Source organism: Triticum aestivum, chromosome 7D, assembly GCF_018294505.1.
Source record: "Triticum aestivum cultivar Chinese Spring chromosome 7D, IWGSC CS RefSeq v2.1, whole genome shotgun sequence".
Lineage (NCBI taxonomy): Eukaryota > Viridiplantae > Streptophyta > Magnoliopsida > Poales > Poaceae > Triticum > Triticum aestivum.
In genome coordinates this window covers 405,642,751-405,663,745 of record NC_057814.1, presented here as the reverse complement: position 1 = coordinate 405,663,745, position 20,995 = coordinate 405,642,751, and positions in this window count along the sequence as shown.

Below are 20,995 nucleotides of genomic sequence, written 5' to 3'. Positions count from 1 at the left end.
TTTTAGCTACGTTGGAAGATGTCATCGAATCTGATATTATGGCTACGTTGGAAGCACTGAACAAACGTGAAGCATACTTGGGCCTTGATGTGTCCATCATAACTGAATGCACTCATATGGCGATGGAATTTACTAGTGTCCGTTATGTTCTTTTTTGTAGTAGAGAGGCCAACCAGGTAGCTGATTGCCTAGCTAAACATTCATTTAGTCGTCGGAATTTTGGGATTATGATATTCCTGACTTTATTCATCCCCAAGTTGTAAACGATATGGCAATAATTTGAGGAATAAAGTTATTTATGATATAAAGACCCTGATGATAAAACCAACATAGATGAGTGCAGAAAAGTCAGCATGCAAACGGCGAGGGAGCTCAGATTGACTGACTTTGCACAGAGCTAAGTCAGCGGTACATACCCTGACTAAGCCTATATGAACTTTCGGATAAAAAAACTAATAGTCTATATTGAAATTGTGTAAGTTAAAAAACATTTAACTATTATATCTTTAAACTTTTCACATTAGTGAAATTGGAAATAAAGTTGTATAAGTGAAAATTTGTGTTAATGAAACAACACCTGATCCGTTGATCTAAAAATTGGAAGACTCGCAGAGAGCCAAGTCAGACTACTGCAGCTCAGTGACTTGGCCACGTGAAGTCAGCGAATCCCAAGTGCATGGTTAGATAGGGCACAAGCTGCGCCATCCGACCATCTCTCCGAGGACAACTCCATGAATGGGCATGATGGCGGCCATCAGTATCCACGAGGCTTTTCTTTTGAAATAAGGAAATACCCTCTGCCTCTACATGAGTCCTGCACACAAATACATCGTTTACAATATCTAGGACAAGAAAACCAAGGTATATCAGCTCCTAGAACAAGGAAACAACAACAAAGTAGAAAATAAAATAAATCCTTATGAATCCTTCTTTCGTTGGTTCCACCCAAAAATCGTTGGCGTCCTCTCCTCTTCCCGGCAAAGTAAGAATCGTGTATAGATCCCATTGATACCTTTGAAGATAACCACAAAAGGTTTTGGACTTTGGTTCTGTTAAAAATACAATTATTACGACAATTTCAAATGGCCTAGCAAAACACACAAGTTTTTGGTTTAAACCCCTAATTAGTTTTCAAACATACATATCACTTGTAACTGGAGGTAAATTAAATGCTATCCATATAACATAACATAGACCATCTTCAAATCGCTGGTGATGAGGAGTTATCCACGATCATTATCGTCGTGCAAGTTGACGACCATCGTCTCTCATTAATAGTTTGATTGGTTCCTTCCATGAATTTTGCCACATTGCATGTGTGGCCCAGTGCAACCTTATTGGGGTGGTACAGACTCTGGGCCATATTCTTCACCATGTTTGGTTGACCACAAGCCCATGATGGATTAGGGCATCAACTTTTCCCCCAACGTTTGATTGCCCACGTTTCATGGTTTTGTGCTGGGCTCATGCACTAAGTTGGTGTTTGGTTGCATACGTTAGGCTCGATGTAGTTACCCTGCACCCCCAATGTGGTGAGCTTAATATCTACCAATCTAAGGAGTGTTGTCATTGTATGTTACATCTGATCACAAGAGCACAACAAAACCACAATGACGGTAAAATGGACAAAGATTATGAAGTTGTTCAATCCACTTAACATGATCTGACCTACACCCTAGCCTACTCCATGATTGCTCTTCTCTTTGCTAGCAAACTTGGAGTAATCATCCTCTGCCTCCTCTCTAGTCTTGAACCCTCTATAGCACATGTCATTATAACATTTCACTTGTTCATGGCAGACATGGCATGTCTGCCATGAAGTTTAGACTCTTGAAACTTCTTGAGTACACCACATACCACTTCATCTACCAAGACAAAGGAACAAAAATTCACCAAGAAGGACAAGCAACACAAGTTGACAGAACATATAGAACAAAACCAACATAAGCATGCATGATTCATATACCCCAAAAGCATCACACGTTCATCCTACCCACTATGGTGTCATTCTACCACCACATCAAAAATGGTGTAATCCTACCACCACAAGTTCACCATCATTTATTAGTGTATATACCAGCTCAACAAAATATACATTCCATCAAGAGTTTTAATTCCCTAGCTACCAAAAAATGTACACTATCATCACGGTGCATGCCACCATCACCAAATGCCCTTACACTACAGATAGTAGTGCTTGCTCAGACAGGTCCTTAGCCAGAGCGTCTTGTGCTCCACTTCCATCCCAACAAACTCACTAGCGATGATATCACACATCTTGTTCAACATGAAGATGGACATAAAATAAGTCTATTTCATTGTATTCCCCTTCATTGCCCCCTCTTATGTGCCTTGCCAGCCTTAATGGATGCCTTAGTATCTACCACATGCATCGTCACCACTAAAATTCTATTGCACACTCTCAAACACCTCTGCATCCGGAGGCAATGGCTGGGAGTATTCAACATATGAACGAAAGGTCTGGGTGTCCGACAAAACAAGGGCCTGCCTAAAGTGTTCGATGTTCATCTCCTACAGTGGTTAGCATCACAATACCTTAACAAGAATAATACATCTAACATACTACCATATTACACATGGAGTGATCATCAGGCTCAACACACCAGCACATCTAGAAAACTAGCATGGACTGATCATGAAGTTCAACACACTACCACATCTACCATAGTACACATGGACTAATAATCAAGCTCAACATACTACCACATCTACCATAGTAGCATTCAAATTGACATGGAAAACATGTACATGTATCACAACAGAATGAACATCATCGCTTCCAACAAGCAAAACCTACCATACTACCAAAATGGCACCACTAGCATCTAATCTACCACATCCTAGACAACATCATGAAGCAATACTTGCACAACCTACCATGCTACCTGCAGATCTACTCTAATCTACCACATACTCATAGATCTAAGCTACAACGAGTAGAGAGTGATGTTACTTACAACCATTGGAGTAGCGGGGAGGAGGCCGTAAGAATGAGTGCCAAAACCTGTGAAATTGGTAGAAAATAAGAAAATTATGTCCCAACTAAATATCCCTCTAGCAAAACAGATGCCCAACAACATAAAACATGTGCTAACAAATGCTAAATCTTTAAGAACTTAGAAAACTACTCCCTCCGTCCCATAATATAAGAGCATTTTTTACACTAGTATAGTGTCAAAAACGCTCTTGTATTATGGGACGGAAAGAGTAGATGATACCTCTTGCGTTGTTGTGAAAATCGGTTGCAATATATTTCAATAAATCTTGATTGTATGAAACATAAGTATTATGATTAGTAATATATGAACTAAAACTAAAACTAAAAATACATATTATGTATTTATTGAAAAAAATTATTAAATATGAGTAGCATAATATAATGGAAAAAATTCCATGCATGTTGTGGTGGGCCTTTAATGAGGTGACATGTGTGCTTGTTAAAATAAATATAAGTAGTAGGAATAAACTAATGGAATACCTTTTCCTGTACATGTTGAGGTGGAGCTTTGATGAGATGGCATGTGTAAGAGGTGGCATATGTGCATGTTGAGACAAATAGAAGTAGTGAAGATTAACTACTTAGATACATACGATGAGTAATCTGCACAAAATCTAAATCCAGTGAAAAATGAGTGATGCCTTGGAAAATGTCATCTAATACCCATGGAATAAGTGAAACCTAACTAAAAGAATAGCCTTAATGGTAGCAACATCTATTGAATTGGCAAAATCAGGGGAAATAGGGGCCCTAATGCAAGAGTATTTCTGACAAAAGATATTCCCTCCGTTCCCAATTAAGTGTCACTGATTTAGTTAATTTGGAACGGAGGGAGTAAAAAACAAGGACACAATAATATGTGCACTAACCTTCAAGAGATATCTAAAATATACAAAAATGAGGTGCTGCTTAAAAAATATCTACAAAATGAGATGGTCCAGTACAAATGTGTGCTAACACCAATGAAATCAGTAAAGTATAAAATTAGGCCCGACAAAATATTCTCTTTGGAGAAAAAATGCCCTATGACAAGAGGAACTTACTCCATCTGGATGGAAATCGGCCTTAACTACCGAGCTATACCAGCCACTAAACAGTGCGTCTTACTAATCGTTAGATCAATCTTCTAAAGGTTACTAACGATGTTGGAAACACAACCAGCCTGACCACAAGGTCCAGCCCCCACGTGCAATGGAGAATAAGTAATAAGTAAGAATTAGATGATACCACGAACGTTGTTGCGGAAATGTTTTGCAGTATGTTCTAATGAGATTTGGTTGTATGGAACATAAATATTTGGATCAATAGTATGAGGACTAAAACTAATACATATATAATTTATTGTGTTTAATTATTATATAGTTGCAGAATACTACCTCCATCCGAGTTCATTGGCCCCCTTCGTGTTTTTTGATTGTATATTTAACTAACAAAATATAACTTGTGTGTCACAAAACTTATATTGTTGGATTCATATTCAAAAGAGGTTTTCGATGATAGTATTTTTGTTGTATATAACTTATTTTCTTAGTTAAATCAAAGGTCAAAGTTTGACCCAAAATACAATGGGACTGATAAACCTGGACGGAGGTAGTATTTATTAGATATAAATAGCATAATAGTAAAAATTATCATGTATGTTTACATATAGAGATGGATTGTTTTCTATGCATGAGATGGGCATTTTCCATCCATGTTGCATGATAAGGTGCCATAGGAGAACTAAGTTAGAGAGGGCTATCTATTTATATATAGAAGATAACAATGTGAGTATTGTGAATATGGATGACGGGTTGATTAAGTTGGGTTCCAAAAGCATTTCAGCGGCGTTCCTTGGACATGTCAATTTACACAAAATTGCAACAATGATGCTCTAGGGGTGGTATTTATGTATGAACATAGAGGATATTCGCCCAGCCCTGGTTTTTCTAACACACTAAAATCAAAATACTCACATACACGAGCATACACTCACCGGCGAGCCCTGGTAGGGCCCCCAAATCTACATTAAGTTAGTTTCCTCCACTAATTCAGACGCTTGAAACTTTCTATTCTTTTGTATTACAAATTTACATGGCCTTGTCCCAAAAGTGAGGTAACGCGGCACCTATAGATGGTTATGACAATGTTTTGTACTCCCTCCATCTACTAATACAAAGTCATTTCATATTTTTATGTCTAAGTTTGACCATTAATTTTATCAGCAAAATGTGAGTCATATGTCATAAAAAGTATGCCATTGGATGCACATTTCAAAGAACTTTTCGATAATATATTTTTGATGACATATAACCCAGATTTTATTGACTAAAACTATAAGTCAAAGTTTGGCATGCAAAACAAGTGGCCTTGTTATAAAAAATGGAGGGAGTATTACAAATTTACATGGTGTTGTCCTAAAAGTGAGGTATTGCGGTACCTATCGATGGTTATGAAAAAAAAACATGAAGTGTTATCTTGTATATCTTGTCCATGCCTTCATGATTTATCTCTCTCGATTTTCTTTGGTAATGGTTTTTACCTGACACGTCAAATCAAATTAATATTGCGTTCCAATGAATTCATAACCACTAATCAATCTCTTCATTGACAATAAATATTTGGTAACACAATAAATTCATAGGAAGGAATCAAGGACCCGAGGGAACATCAGCTTACCCGAGGGAACATCAGCTTGGAGTGCCCCTCTAGCGTACGATTGGTTCGCTACGAGAGGCCTCCGCCCGCGAACTAAACGACCAGGCAAGCTCTTGGCTAGGCCTCTAGGCCCAATCAGCATTACCTTATACAAAAAAAATATTAAAATAGGTTTGTCATGATGTATGTAGAACCTCATTTTTGAATATTTAAACAGCACAAAATTTCCATTATGGACATAATAAAACTGCAAAAAAAATGCCATGCTCTAGAACAATAAAAATTGCCATAATAAACTACATAAGACCTATTGGAATTACCATGATAGCCTACCAAAAAATACAAAATGGCAAAATGGCCATAGTAAATCTAAAAAATAAGAAACCAACAAAAGCAATGCCATGGTCCAAAATGAAGATAAAGAAAAATCATACATGGCAAATTTAGTTTATTAATTAAAAAGACGTACAAGGACTTGGCCATGCTTTATATTTTCGTTTTCAAGAACATGAAAATCACAGACATGAAATTGCTATGATTAAATAAAATAAAATTGGCATGCCACTAAAAATAAAATTGCCATGTTGTTTATTATAAAATTTTCAAGCTCTTAATAATTAAATTCCCTATGTTACTAGATATAAAATTTCCATGCTATTAATAATAAAATTCGCATGTTATTAGATATAAAATTGACATACTCATAATAATTAAAATTCCATGCTGTTGATAATAAAATTACCATGCTCTTAATAAATAAATTGTCATGTGAGAAAGTAGAAAAACATTTCCAAAATTTCTATGAATAAAGTGACAAAAAATCCAAAAAAGTTCCATGGGAGCATTACAAAAAGATCCAAAATTGTTGTGTTTGGAAGACAGAAATGTTATGAATTTTCCATGGGGTTAGGAGTAATTTTGTAAAACTACCATGTGACAAGTTTAAAAAATTGTAAATCTGCCATGTACAATTTTTTTTCTTCATACTTTTGCCACCTAGAAAAAAAAGGAGGAACTAGGATTCAACCCTTGATCTCCCGGTCTGAGGCTTGAGGCGCTAGCAGTGCGGTGGGCTGGTGTGTTTGGATGGGATAGCGCTCGCACCATTCGCACCACTTTTGTGTTCTTGCGAACATGTTAGAAGGGAGAGAGAGGATTGGTGGAATAGTTCATTGTATTGCTTGAGGCTTGTGGGCATATATATAAGAGTACATGATCTACTTAGAGTACAAGGCAAGCCAGAATATTTCCTAGACTAATCTATGTTTCCTAATACAATCACGTTACTCAACATTCCCCCGCAGTCACAACGGTAGCGACGCGGACGGTGAGACTGGAGAAGAATCCGAAGGCAAGCCGACGGACCCCCCCCCCCCAGTCATAACGGTCGACGCACCGCGGAGTTGTGGCTGGAGTGGAAACCAACGAGGTTGCTCAAGCAGGCGGTAGCCCTTTGTGCCGTTTGTCGATGTAGCCGAGAGCATGGGTGGTGGAGCCGTGGTCGAGGTAGCCGTGCGAAGAATGCCGTGGTCGATGTCGAGTCGGGGTAGCCGGTGTCGAGGAAGTGCCATGGAGCCGCGGGTGCAAGTGTTGGAAATATGCCCTAGAGGCAATAATAAATTGGTTATTATTATATTTCCTTGTTCATGATAATCGTTTATTGTCCATGCTAGAATTGTATTGATAGGAAACTCAGATACATGTGTGGATACATAGACAACACCATGTCCCTAGTAAGCCTCTACTTGACTAGCTCGTTGATCAATAGATGGTTACGGTTTCCTGACCATGGACATTGGATGTCGTTGATAACGGGATCACATCATTAGGAGAATGATGTGATGGACAAGACCCAATCCTAAGCATAGCATAAAAGATCGTGTAGTTCGTTTGCTAGAGCTTTTCCAATGTCAAGTATCATTTCCTTAGGCCATGAGATCGTGCAACTCCCGGATACCGTAGGAGTGCTTTGGGTGTACCAAACGTCACAACGTAACTGGGTGACTATAAAGGTTCACTACGGGTATCTCCGAAAGTGTCTGTTGGGTTGGCACGGATCGAGACTGGGATTTTTCACTCCGTATGACGGAGAGGTATCTCTGGGCCCACTCGGCAATGCATCATCATAATGAACTCAATGTGACTAAAGAGTTAGCCACGGGATCATGCATTACGGTACGAGTAAAGTGACTTGCCGGTAACGAGATTGAACAAGGTATTGGGATACCGACGATCGAATCTCGGGCAAGTAACGTACCGATTGACAAAGGGAATTGTATACGGGATTGATTGAATCCTCGACATTGTGGTTCATCCGATGAGATCATCGTGGAACATGTGGGAGCCAACATGGGTATCCAGATCCCCCCGCTGTTGGTTATTGACCGGAGAGGCGTCTCGGTCATGTCTGCATGTCTCCCGAACCCGTAGGGTCTACACACTTAAGGTTCGGTGACGCTAGGGTTGTAGAGATATTAGTATGCGGAAACCCAAAAGTTGTTCGGAGTACCGGATGAGATCCCGGACGTCACGAGGAGTTCCGGAATGGTCCGGAGGTGAAGAATTATATATAGGAAGTCAAGTTTCGGCCACCGGGAAAGTTTCGGGGGTCACCGGTATTGTACCGGGACCACCGGAAGGGTCCCGGGGGTCCACCGGGTGGGGCCACCTATCCCGGAGGGCACCATGGGCTGAATTGGGAAGGGAACCAGCCCCTAGTGGGCTGGGGCGCCCCCCATGGGCCCCCCTGCGCCTAGGGTTGGAAACCCTAGGGGTGGGGGGCGCCCCACCTGACTTGGGGGGCAAGTTTCCCCCCTGGTCGCCGCCCCCTTGTAGATGGGATCCAGGGCCGGCGCCCCCCCCTCCCAGGGGGCCTATATATAGTGGGGGGAGGGAGGGCAGCAACATGACAGCCCCTGGCGCTTCCCTCTCCCCCTGCAACACCTCTCCCTCTCGCAGAAGCTTGGCGAAGCCCTGCCGAGACCCCGCTACTTCCACCACCACGCCGTCGTGCTACTGGATCTCCATCAACCTCTCCTTCGCCCTTGCTGGATCAAGAAGGAGGAGACGTCGCTGCTCCGTACGTGTGTTGAACGCGGAGGTGCCGTCCGTTCGGCACTCGGTCATCGGTGATTTGGATCACGGCGAGTACGACTCCATCAACCCCGTTCATTGGAACGCTTCCGCTCGCGATCTACAAGGGTATGTAGATGCACTCCTTTCCCCTCGTTGCTAATATACTCCATAGATGGATCTTGGTGACACGTAGGAAAATTTTGAATTATTGCTACGTTCCCCAACAGTGGCATCATGAGCCAGGCCTATGCGTAGTTACTATGCACGAGTACAACACAAAGCAGTTGTGGGCGTTGATGTTGCCAATTCTTCTTGCCGTTACTAGTCTTATCTTGATTCGGCGGCATCGTGGGATGAAGCGGCCCGGACCGACCTTACATGTACTCTTACGTGAGACAGGTTCCACCGACTGACATGCACTAGTTGCATAAGGTGGCTAGCGGGTGTCTGTCTCTCCCACTTTAGTCGGATCGGATTCGATGAAAAGGGTCCTTATGAAGGGTAAATAGAAATCGGCATATCACGTTGTGGCTTTTGCGTAGGTAAGAAACGTTCTTGCTAGAAACCCATAGCAGCCACGTAAAACATGCAACAACAATTAGAGGACGTCTAACTTGTTTTTGCAGGGTATGCTATGTGATGTGATATGGCCAAAAAGGATGTGATGAATGATATATGTGATGTATGCGATTGATCATGTTCTTGTAATAGGAATCACGACTTGCATGTCGATGAGAATGACAACCGGCAGGAGCCATAGGAGTTGTCTTAATTTGTTGTATGACCTGCGTGTCAATGAAAATGCCATGTAATTACTTTACTTTATTGCTAACCGTTAGCCATAGTAGTAGAAGTAATAGTTGGCGAGACAACTTCATGAAGACACAATGATGGAGATCATGGTGTCATGCCGGTGACGAAGGTGATCATGCCGCGCCTCAAAGATGGAGATCAAAGGCGCAAGATGTGGCCATATCACGTCACTTTATGATTTGCATGTGATGTTTATCATGTTTACATCTTATTTGCTTAGAACGACGGTAGCATAAATAAGATGATCCCTCACTAAAATTTCAAGAGACGTGTTCCCCCTAACTGTGCACCGTTGCGAAGGTTCATTGTTTCGAAGCACCACGTGATGATCGGGTGTGATAGATTCTAAAGTTCGAATACAACGGGTGTTGACGAGCCTAGCATGTACAGACATGGCCTCGGAACACATGCAAAACACTTAGGTTGACTTGACGAGCCTAGCATGTACAGACCCAGCCTCGGAACACAAGAGATCGAAAGGTCGAACATGAGTCGTATAGTAGATACGATCAACATGGAGATGTTCACCGATGATGACTAGTCCGTCTCACGTGATGATCGGACACGGCCTAGTTTGACTCGGATCATGTATCACTTAGATGACTAGAGGGATGTCTATCTGAGTGGGAGTTCATTAATCAGATGAACTTAATTATCATGAACATAGTCAGAAGGTCTTTGCAAATTATGTCATAGCCTGCGCTTTAGTTCTACTGGTTAAGATATGTTCCTAGAGAAAATTTAGTTGAAAGTTGGTAGTAGCAATTATGCGGACTTGGTCCGTAAACTGAGGATTGTCCTCATTGCTGCACAGAAGGCTTATGTCCTTAATGCACCGCTCGGTGTGCTGAACCTCAGCGTCGTCTGTAGATGTTGCGAAACATCTGACATACACGTTTTGATGACTACGTGATAGTTCAGTGCGTAATGCTAACGGTTTAGAATTGTGGCACCAAAGACGGTTTTTGAAACGTCGCAGAACATATGAGATGTTCCGAAGACTGAAATTGAGATTTCGGACTAGTGCCGACGTCAAGAGGTATGAGACCTCTAACAAGTTTCTTAAGCCTGCAAACTGAGGGAGAAAATCTCAATCGTTGAGCATGTGCTCAGATTGTCTGAGTACCACAATCGCTTGAATCGAGTGGGAGTTAATCTTCCAGATGAGATAGTGATGGTTCTCCATAGTCACTGCCACCAAGCTATTAGAGCTTCGTGATGAACTATAACATATCAGGGATAGATATGATGATCCTTGAGCAACTCGCGATGTTTGACACCGCGAAAGTAGAAATCAAGAAGGAGCATCAATTGTTGATGGTTAGTAAAACCACTGGTTTCTAGAAGGGCAAGGGGAAGAAGGGATACTTCATGAAACAACAAATCATTTGCTGCTCTAGCGAAGAATCCCAAAGTTAAACCCAAACCCGAGACTAAGTGCTCCTGTAATGAGGGGAATGGTCACTGAAGCAGAACTACCCTAGATACTTGGTAGATGAGAAGGTAGGCAAGGTCGACAGAAGTATATTGGATATACATTAAATGAATGTGTACTTTACTAGTACTCCTAGCAGCACCAGGGTATTAGATACCGGTTCGGTTGCTAAGTGTTAGTAACTCGAAATAAAAGCTGCGGAATAAACGGAGACTAGCTAAAGGTGAGATGACGATATGTGTTGGAAGTGTTTCCAAAGTTGATGTGATCAAGCATCGCATGCTCCCTCTACCATCGAGATTTGGTGTTTGCGTTGAGCATGATTGGATTATGTTTATCGCAATACGGTTATTCATTTAAGGAGAATAATGGTTACTCTATTTATTTGAATAATACCTTCAATGGTCATGCACCTAAAATGAATCTCGATCGTAGTGATACACATGTTCGTGCCAAAAGATATAAAAATAGTAATGATAGTTCCACATACTTGTGGCACTGCCATTTGAGTCATATTGGTATAGAACGCATGAAGAAGCTCCATGTAGATGGATCTTTGGACTGACTCATTTTTCAAAAGATTGAGACATTCGAACCATGTCTATTGGTATATATGCATGAAGAAACTCCATGCGAATGGATCGTTTATACTCACTTGATTTTGAATCACTTGAGACATGCAAATCATACCACATGGGCAAGATGACTGAAAGGCCTCGTTTTCAGTAAGATGGAACAAGAGAGCAACTTATTGGAAGTAATACATTTTGATGTATGCAGTCCAATGAGTGCTGAGGCATGGAGTGGATATCGTTATGTTCTTACTTCACAGATGATTTGAGTAGATGCTGAGTGTATTTACTTGATGAAACACAAGTCTGAATTATTGAAAGGTTCAAGTAATTTCAGAGTGAAGTTGAAGATCGTCGTGACAAGAGGATAAAATTTCTATGATATGATCATAGAGATATCTGAGTTACGAGTTTGGCACACAATTAAGACATTGTGGAAAGTGTTTCACAATTAATACCGCCTGGAACACCACAGTGTGATGGTGTGTCCGAACATCATAACTGCACCCTATTGGATATGGTGCATACCATGATGTCTCTTATCAAATTACAACTATCGTTTATGGGTTAGGCATTAGAGATAACCGCATTCACTTTAAAAGGGGCACCACGCAATTCCGTTGAGACGTCATCGTTTAGAGAAACCTAAGTTGTCGTTTCTTAAAAGATTGGGGCTGCGATGCTTATGTGAAAGAGTTTCAAGCTGATAAGCTCGAACCCAAAGCGGATAAATGCATCTTCATAGAAAACCCAAAACAGTTGGGTATACCTCCTATTTCAATCTGGAAGCAAAAGTAATTGCTTCTAGAAACGAGTCCTTTCTCGAGGAAAAGTTTCTCTCGAAAGAATTGAGTGGGAGGATGGTGGAGACTTGATGAGGTTATTGAACCATAACTTCAACTAGTGTGTAGCAGGGCACAGGAAGTTGTTCCTGTGGCACCTACACCAATTGAAGTGGAAGCTTATGATAGTGATCATGAAACTTTGCGTAATCCTGTCTTAAATATCATGTTGTTAGACAACAATGAACCTACGAGCTATGGAGAAGCGATGGTGGGCCCATATTCCGACAAATGGTTAGAAGCCATGAAATCCGAGATAGGATCCGTGTATCGGAACAAAGCATGGACTTTGGTGAACTTACCCAATGATCGGCAAGCCATTGAGATAAATGGATCTTTAAGAAGAAGACGGACGTGGACAGTAATGTTACCGTCTATGAAGCTCGACTTGTGGCAAAGAGTATTTTCACAAGTTCAAGGAGTTGACTACGATGAGATTTTCTCATCCGTAGCGATGCTTAAGTCCGTCGGAATCATGTTAGCATTAGCTGCATTTATGAAATCTGGCAGATGGATGTCAAAACAAGTTTCCTTACCAGTTTTCGTAAGGAAAGGTTGTATGTGATACAATCAGAAAGGTTTTGTCGATCCTAAGGATGCTAAAAGGTATGCTAGCTCCAGCGATCCTTCCATGGACTAGAGCAAGCATCTCGGAGTCAGAATATCCGCTTTGATGGAGTGATCAAAGTTTTTGGGTTTATACAAAGTTTGTTAGAAACTTGTATTTACAATAAAGTGAGTGGGAGCGCTGCAACATTTCTGATAAGTATATGTGAATGACATATTGTTGATCCGAAATGATGTAAAATTTCTGGAAAGCATAAAGGGTTGTTTGAAAGGAGTTTTTTCAAAGGAAGACCTGGATAAAGCTGCTTACATATTGGGCATCAAGATCTATAGAGATAGATCAAGACGCCTGATGATACTTTCAAAGAACGCACACCTTGACATGATTTTGAAAGATTTCAAAATAGATCAGCAAAGAAGGAGTTCTTGGCTGTGTTGCAAGGTGTGAGTATTGAGTAAGACTCAAGACCTGACCACAGCAGAAGAGAGAGAAAGGACGAAGGCCGTCCCCTATGCTTTAGACGTAGGCTCTACAGTATGCTATGCTGTGTACCGCACATGAAGTGTGCCTTGCCATGAGTTGGTCAAGGGGTACAATAGTGATCCAGGAACGGATCACATGACAGCAGTCGAACTTGTCCTTAGTATCTAGTGGACTAAGGAATTTTCTCGATTATGGAGGTGAAAAGGAGTTCGTCCTAAAGGGTTACGTCGATGCGAACTTTGACACTAATCCGGATGACTCTGAGTAGTAAACCGGATTCGTATAGTAGAGCAGTTATTTGAAATGGCTCCAAGTAGCGCGTGGTAGCATCCACAAGATGACATAGATATTCGTAAAGCACACACGGATCTGAAAGGTTCAGACCCGTTGACTAATAACCTCTCTCACAAGCATGACATGATCAAACCAGAACTCATTGAGTGTTAATCACATAATGATGTGAACTAGATTGTTGACTCTAGTGAACTCTTTGGATGTTGGTCACATGGTGATGTGACCTGTGAGTGTTAATCACATGGTGATGTGAACTAGATTACTGACTCTAGTGCAAGTGGGAGACTGTTGGAAATATGCCCTAGAGGCAATAATAAATTGGTTATTATTATATTTCCTTGTTCATGATAATCGTTTATTGTCCATGCTAGAATTGTATTGATAGGAAACTCAGATACATGTGTGGATACATAGACAACACCATGTCCCTAGTAAGCCTCTACTTGACTAGCTCGTTGATCAATAGATGGTTACGGTTTCCTGACCATGGACATTGGATGTCGTTGATAACGGGATCACATCATTAGGAGAATGATGTGATGGACAAGACCCAATCCTAAGCATAGCATAAAAGATCGTGTAGTTCGTTTGCTAGAGCTTTTCCAATGTCAAGTATCATTTCCTTAGGCCATGAGATCGTGCAACTCCCGGATACCGTAGGAGTGCTTTGGGTGTACCAAACGTCACAACGTAACTGGGTGACTATAAAGGTTCACTACGGGTATCTCCGAAAGTGTCTGTTGGGTTGGCACGGATCGAGACTGGGATTTTTCACTCCGTATGACGGAGAGGTATCTCTGGGCCCACTCGGCAATGCATCATCATAATGAACTCAATGTGACTAAGGAGTTAGCCACGGGATCATGCATTACGGTACGAGTAAAGTGACTTGCCGGTAACGAGATTGAACAAGGTATTGGGATACCGACGATCGAATCTCGGGCAAGTAACGTACCGATTGACAAAGGGAATTGTATACGGGATTGATTGAATCCTCGACATCGTGGTTCATCCGATGAGATCATCGTGGAACATGTGGGAGCCAACATGGGTATCCAGATCCCGCTGTTGGTTATTGACCGGAGAGGCGTCTCGGTCATGTCTGCATGTCTCCCGAACCCGTAGGGTCTACACACTTAAGGTTCGGTGACGCTAGGGTTGTAGAGATATTAGTATGCGGAAACCCGAAAGTTGTTCGGAGTACCGGATGAGATCCCGGACGTCACGAGGAGTTCCGGAATGGTCCGGAGGTGAAGAATTATATATAGGAAGTCAAGTTTCGGCCACCGGGAAAGTTTCGGGGGTCACCGGTATTGTACCGGGACCACCGGAAGGGTCCTGGGGGTCCACCGGGTGGGGCCACCTATCCCGGAGGGCCCCATGGGCTGAAGTGGGAAGGGAACCAGCCCCTAGTGGGCTGGGGCGCCCCCCATGGGCCCCCCTGCGCCTAGGGTTGGAAACCCTAGGGGTGGGGGGCGCCCCACCTGACTTGGGGGGCAAGTTTCCCCCCTGGTCGCCGCCCCCCCTTGTAGATGGGATCCAGGGCCGGCGCCCCACCTCCCAGGGGGCCTATATATAGTGGGGGGAGGGAGGGCAGCAACATGACAGCCCCTGGCGCTTCCCTCTCCCCCTGCAACACCTCTCCCTCTCGCAGAAGCTTGGCGAAGCCCTGCCGAGACCCCGCTACTTCCACCACCACGCCGTCGTGCTGTTGGATCTCCATCAACCTCTCCTTCCCCCTTGCTGGATCAAGAAGGAGGAGACGTCGCTGCTCCGTACGTGTGTTGAACGCGGAGGTGCCGTCCGTTCGGCACTCGGTCATCGGCGATTTGGATCACGGCGAGTACGACTCCATCAACCCCGTTCATTGGAACGCTTCCGCTCGCGATCTACAAGGGTATGTAGATGCACTCCTTTCCCCTCGTTGCTAGTATACTCCATAGATGGATCTTGGTGACACGTAGGAAAATTTTGAATTATTGCTACGTTCCCCAACAGCAAGGGGGCGCCGAGTTAGCATGGGCGCGGTGATGTCGAAGTAGGGGTGCGCCGGGGAGAAGATGTTGTTGACGACGCGTCGCGGCGGGTTTGCCGAGCCCGGGGACACATCGTGGACGAAGGCACGCACCGGTGTTGCCAGCACCGGGCATGCGTAGACAGACGAAGAAGAAGTTGACGAAGCACCAACCAGGCTTGCCAGGCCCGGGGACACGTCGTGGATGAAGGCATGCATCGGTGTTGCCAGCACCGGGCATGCGTAGACGAGGGACCCGCACAAGCCGTACGCCATGTCGGAGAAGTCGGAGGGGCCAGCAGACAAGGACTTGACGACGGTTGCGGCGCCAATCGGCGCGCGGCCGATGTCGCCCGCGGTTGTCGGAGTAGACGAAGTGGTCGGGGTAGATGACGGCAACGCTGGCGGCGGGCTGGTGCTGGACGAAGAAGAAGTAGGTGGACGGGCGGCGGCGGCAGCTACGTGGGTAGCGGCGGCGGCGGCTAGGTTAGGAGCGCGGCGGCGATGATCGAAGTAGGCGAAGAACCCTGACGGCGTGACGAAGACCGGCGCTGACGGTGGCGTTCCCGCGTCAAGGGAGACGGCGCAGCGCATACCACGGGGAGTCGAGGCGCGGGGACGACGAAGTGGACCGCGGGCCGCGGCGCTACGGCCCGAAGGGGCGACGCAGCGGCGGCAGGCGGGTCGGGGCGACGGCGGGAAGACCTCTGGGCGGCGTCGGGGACCGCGGGCCGCGACGCTGGGGCCCGAAGGGGCGACACAACGGCGGTTCGCAAGTCGGTGCAACCGCGGGGACGGCCTCGGGGCGGCGACGGGGACCGCGTATCGCGACACTACGGCCCGAAGGGGCGACGCAGCGGCGACGCACGAGTCGATGCATCCGCGAGGAGAACCACGGGGTGGCGGCACTGCGGCCCGATGGGGCGACGCAGCGGCAGCCCGATGCTCGATCGGTGGAGAGACGCGCTGAACTCGGGGACGATCTTCACGGGACCTGCGGAGGCGCACGTAACCGACGGGCCAGGTCGGTCGCGCGGCGTAGATGAGGCGGATCGCGACGGCGAGCAGGCGATCAAGCCGATCGCGCGCGAGGTCGGGGACGCCGTTCGGTGGAGGCGTGGTGGCGGCGGAGTCCGAGATGAAGCCGGCGACGACGGACGGCGTGGGATGTCTTGCGGACGAGCTTGTCAGCACCGGCACCCGGGCTGCCAAAGCAACGCCGGCGCCCGGGCAGCGAGGCCCGGGCGACCAACGGAGCAGCGGCGCTCGAGTTGAGGCATCCGACGAGCCTGACGCAGCCGAGGACGAGGCCGGCGAGGTAGACTGCCGGGCCGCCGTGCAGACGCGGTGGAGGCGGGTGATGTGGATCGATGGGCGGGCCGGCGCGCGAGCGACGGCTATGATTGGCCGTCGCATGGCGCGAGGCCGCCGGGTCGGGGCGATGTAGGTGTCCCGGTCGGAGCAGGGCGGTGACGGCCGGCTCAGGGCGACGGGCGGACCGACGCGCGGACGGCGGCTGGCCCTAACGGACCGCCTCGGCGCGAGTGGCCGCCGGGTTGGAGGAGAGGCCGGCTGGTCGTGCCGGGGTTGGAGTAGAGGCGCTCGGGGTCGACGGCGGCGGTGGGCGACACAAACCGATCAAGAATAGATCGGAAAACCAAAAAAAACGCGCGATCAAGATGACCGGCAAGAGAGAACTCCGGAGCAAGGCTCGGGAAAAAGATTCTCTAGGGCAGCCGGTCAATACGACCGGCGGACGAACCCTAGGTACGGGCGGCGTGGCGGTCATGGAGGCCGACCGCCCCGGGGCCGGCGCGCGGGTGCGGAAGCGGCGACTGCTAGGGTTTAGGATCGACTTGCGATAAATACCATGTTAGAAGAGAGAGAGGGGATTGGTGGAATAGTTCATTGTATTGCTTAAGCCTCGTGGACATATATATAAGAATACATGATCTACTTGGAGTACAAGGCAAACCAGAATATTTCCTAGTCTAACCTATATTTCTAATACAATCACGTTACTCAACACAACAGACTTTCAGATCGTAGGGTCATCCAATGGTAGCTGGTGTGTTGCTCGAGTGAAAAATCTAACATTCGCCCATTAACATTTCCTCAAATCAATCACGCTCGATAATTATTTGGTAACACAATATATCCGCTGGAAGGAATCAATCGTGATCGCTCATCCTTCGTTTCATATTTCTATCTCTATCTCTACTATCCTTGAAAAACAATCATTCACGGCAAGGTATATATTAGAAATTATTGACATTAAATCGCACTAGAATATGTATGCCCCATTGCATGAAAAATTATCTGGTATATCAAAAAATAATCTATTAGCTTTACACCGCATAAGCCTAGCCAAAATTCTTTTTGCAGAAAAACAAAGGGAACCCAGACATTATTAGCTTTGCACCTAATTAAAAGGCATGTGTATGGCCAGATAAAAGAAGAAGAAAATGGGATCTGCAAATAAATAAAGGCCACCTTTTATTCATTGGTTGAGCTGTTGGAAAAGACTGCACATGAGACATGACTACACGAAGGGGAAAGAAGGAGCAGGGCAGGGCAAAGTACATCGACATGCGGCAAGCCACCCTCTATGGTTCCTCTTGCTCGAGTATATCCTGGATGGAGATGCCATCACCATTGCTAAAGTTAAAAGGCAGGAAAAGGAGGCGGAGACGCATATCCCTCGGGAAGATGCCGCCCATCGATCACGGCCAACTTTCTCCATCAATTGCTCACTGTATAAAACCATCCGGCAGCCTAATCTCTCGTTTTCATCTTGCACCGTCACACACACACACACACACACACACACACCTCCGGCCCAAGATACAAATACAGCTGCCGGCCGGCCGGCGTGCCATGGCCATGTGATCAAGCATGCTCGCGGCGGCGCCGGTGCATTCGCTGGGACGGATCCGAGGCGGTGGCCGATCGATCTGTTCCGCAGTACCGCCGGGCAACTCCGAGGCGACACTCTGCATGCTGTCGAGTCCTGCAGATTCAGGCATGCATGCAGATGCAGGAGCTAGCAGGTGCATGCATGGTTGCTGCTCCAGCTAGCTGATTTTTCAGTCCCCTACAGGGCAATTTCGAACCTTTGGCAAATGTCTTCGACATCAACACAAGCAGTTTCTTTCATGGCCGGTTGGATCGACTAGCTAGTTACTTAGGCTATACTACACATGAGGATTAATTGATGTGTGAAATAAAAATACTGTGAGTTAATTCTTAGCTCTCTGTCTTGCATACTTCCGATGGGAACTGTAATACATGTTTTCAGCAGCATCAATTAAAATAAGCTGTGTGGTCTGTGGTGATTAACTAGAGAAGTGAGAACTGCTTTTTACAGCAAAGTGGAGTGTACGTGTTTTTGTTTGAACGGAATGTTGTGTAACTATTTTTATCATGGCATTTAGCTGTTGAGAATCACTTTGACTATTCAGAACTTGTCTAATCATTTTTAAGGAAAAAAATTGGAAAACATGACTTTTTAAACCAGAAGTTTACAATTAAATGCATACTCTCTCACTTGAAATAGACTTTCGCTCCGTTTTATATATAAAGCAATAACATCAAAAAGTACAGGGGGACGATACAATGTGACTAGAAGACTCTCTTACAAAGCAGATCGAAAGATAAAACAAAAAGTTTAGAGCTAGCCTAACACCCCGTCTAGGACCAATTGACGACACCAAAACTCCACGACAAGGCCCCTAGAAGGGTGACGGCGCGATGTGTCGCCGCTGCCGAGTCTGTGGTTTTCACCTGGAGCCCTAGCACATGAACAAGACTCACGACTACGCCTTCTTTGCCGTGACCGAACAAGAGAATCAACAACATTCATTTGTTTTTGATACCGGTAGAATCTTTCGCATTCAAGTAGTGACACATACACATAAATTGCAAATGTGCACCGACTGAACCATATTATAAAATGGCGCCACAGACCGCGGAGCAAGTATAGTGGAAGGGCAAAGAGAGAAGGCGAGAAGAGAGATACGGGACTTAATTGCCATGTTTTGGACCATTTCTTTCCTAAAACACCCACAAATATATGTATCATAGATTAGAGGACATCGTTAGAGAACCGCTAATATCAGTAGCTGTCAAAGAAAATCATCGTGGGCATACGAGGTGTCAGGAACCCGATCATTACTTGCGCGTCGTGTTACACCAACTAACTTTGTTGTCCCCTCCATTCCGGCAGGAGACCCGGCGTCGGAGCCTTGGTGGCCAATCGTGCTCACACGGTGAGCGACTCACCTGGCTGCACAGTGGCCCAGAGAAGCAGGGACATGGGACAGTGGAGCGAGGGCGAGGCAGGAGAACGATAGGAGCATAGACGTGGCAGATGTAGGCCGGTGCAACGAGCCAGGCCGTGTACATAGCATCTATAATTGGACCTCTCAAACCCGTTTCATATGCCTGGACAGACCGACTGGTCATTGCCCGGTCACGATTTTTTGACCCAGACGGGTCTCTCAAACGCCCGAGCTGACCGACCCCCCTATATCTAGTCCAAATATGGGACGGATATGGGGGCGCCTGGACACGCCCGCCACGTCGGCCTGACAGCATGGCCCCACAAGGAAACGCCCGGAAACCCGGCGGTCCGAAGGCCGCCGCGTCCGTCGCCGCAGTGTGAACGGCGTGTGGCGCCGCTCCGGCTCGCCGCCCAAGACAAAATCCGGATATTTAAGCCGGCCGGCGTCCCGCAACCCTAATCCAACCCCTCCCCCCTCTCCGCGCCGCCAGTCCGAGCCCATCCACCTCCTCCCTCTGCCGCTCCGGCGTTCCGTCCACGCTCCGGCACTCCGCCATGGTCCGGAGCAAGATCACGTACTATGCCATGCTGGCGCTGGAGCGCCGCTACGAGATCCAGTAGCATATCCGGGCGAGGGTAGCCACGCGCGCCGCCTGCATCGCTGTCGGGCTGCCTCCGGACTCGCCGGAGCCGGAGGAGGAGGAGGAGCAGCCGGGGGAAGAGGAGGATGAGGAGATGGCTCCGATGAGGTGGAGGAGGCGGAGGAGACGGACCAGCAGGTGCCGACCTTCAACATGGAGCAGGCGGAGGCGGAGTTCGTCGTCGCCCAGTCCACGAGATGGCCAAGCAGCAGGCCATCCTCGAGTCCATCCAGGATGAGGCGTATGTGGAGGCCAACCGGGCGTTCCTCCGGCGGCAGCAGGCGGAGACCGACGCGTTCTTCGACGAGCTTGACGCAGAG